Source organism: Grammomys surdaster, unplaced genomic scaffold, assembly GCF_004785775.1.
Source record: "Grammomys surdaster isolate TR1022 unplaced genomic scaffold, NIH_TR_1.0 1166, whole genome shotgun sequence".
Classification (NCBI taxonomy): Eukaryota; Metazoa; Chordata; class Mammalia; order Rodentia; family Muridae; genus Grammomys; species Grammomys surdaster.
The window spans coordinates 1,499,588-1,501,356 of record NW_021605585.1 but is presented as its reverse complement, the minus strand read 5'-3'; the positions used below and the strand labels follow the sequence as shown (position 1 = coordinate 1,501,356).

Below are 1,769 nucleotides of genomic sequence, written 5' to 3'. Positions count from 1 at the left end.
TGACAAGTGGAGGTGCTTACCCAAGTTGTATGATACACTCTCTACAACCTTCATTAACCTGTAAGTTCTGTGAAAACAAGGATCATGATTTTTGGGACAACGTGGCACAGTATTGAAATTTAAAGGGGTTAGAGATGGGCAAGATTCCTAATAAGCCACTGTGTGACGTTTGGAAAATTATTGAGTATCAGTAAGTCATATCTTTTTATCTGTAGCATGAGGTAACAAATATGACCTTTTGTAGTGATGCTAAAAGATTAGAAAGGCAGAATATATCAAATATGGTACATGCAAAGTGCCCAAGGAATACTGGATGTTTAACATCATCGCCATGGCCACTGCGGGCTTCTTGTCTTTGGCATCTAGAATGCCGAGTATGTCATGCTTACTCTTTACAATAGTGAAGGGACATAAAAGACAATTTCTGTTCCAGAAGATGCTTACACCAAGTCAATGACTTCCAACAGTTAAAGAAATGAAGTGTGTGAATGCTAAGGTTTGGCATTACAATTTTGGGGTCTGTTTCAATAGTTTATCTTTTCCAATAATAAGAAAATGCCTGTCCTTTTTGACTCTTTATGGGCACTTAAGATGTTGAAGCGAGGTTGTGATGAGTCCTCTGAAGCAAAACTCTGAAGCAAAACTCTGTATTTCCCTGGGTCTTCTGGTAGGAGTTGGGATGAACTGTTCTGACAATACAGGAGCCAAAAAGTTGTATGTCATCTCTGTGAAGGGAATTAAGGTTGGCTGAACAGACTTCCTACTGCTTGGGCGGGCGACATGGTGACAGCATGGAAAACCAGAACTAAGAGAAAACGTCCATCCAGGAGTGGTAATTCCACAATGAATTGAAGAAAAGATGGGGTGTTTCTTTATTTTGAAGAAAATGCAGGGGTCATAGTAAACGATAAAGGTGAGATGAAAGGTTCTGCTATCACAGGTCCAGTTGCAAAGGTGTGCTCAGACCTGTGGCTTAGGATTGTATTCAGTGCAGGCAGCACTGTACCATCCTCCAGTGTATTTGTAAAAAATAGTCACTAAAAAGCCTTTGCTCCAAAAGAGGAAGAAGAAGAGGAGGAGGAGGAAGAAGAGGAGGAGAAAGAGGAGGAGGGTCGAAGAGAGGGAAAAAGGGGAAAGGGGGGAAGAAGGGGAGGAAGGAGAGGGAGGAAGCAGAAGGGAAGGGGGAGGGGGAGGAAGAAAACTCATTCAACTCAGGCAGTTTGCAATATTAGCATAACACTTTAGAGTTTTATAAAATGTTGGGTTTTTTTTTTTTTGATCATGCTAGTATTTTATTGCTTCACACACCAATCATTGGGAAGGTTTTCTTCTACCCACTTGACAAAGATGATGAGATTCTGAATAGTGAACGCTATTCAAATGTTGAGTATTTGGTACAGAGAACTGCTGGGATGAGAACTTGAGTTCTTGCTTACTGTTCTTCTGTCTGTGAGAACAGGCTCAAGGCTAACCCAACCAGAACTTGGTCTTTAATCATGATGATAGAACACAAGAGATGGTCTGGTTGCCGTGGCTGAAAGCAATAAAACTAGGAGGGAGTCTCTAATAAACAACATTTCTTATGGTAGACCATTAAAAGCTTACTACCTGTGACCTGAAATCTCTGTGAAGCTAGCTAGCAGCTCAGCCTTACTGTGTTTTGAAATCCTAATATTCCTAGCATGCGAAATGTGTCTTCATTGTGCTAGGCTTGTTCATAAGAGTGACATTGATCTGACTAGTCCCTGCTCTGATGATGGGAACAGGAA

General features: G+C 41.1%; 1 pseudogene; it reads left to right on the top strand.

Annotated features, from left to right (window-relative positions):
* The first annotated feature begins 610 nt into the window (after window positions 1–610).
* Window positions 611–1,041, top strand: LOC114635178 (annotated as a pseudogene).
* Window positions 1,042–1,769: the final 728 nt, after the last annotated feature.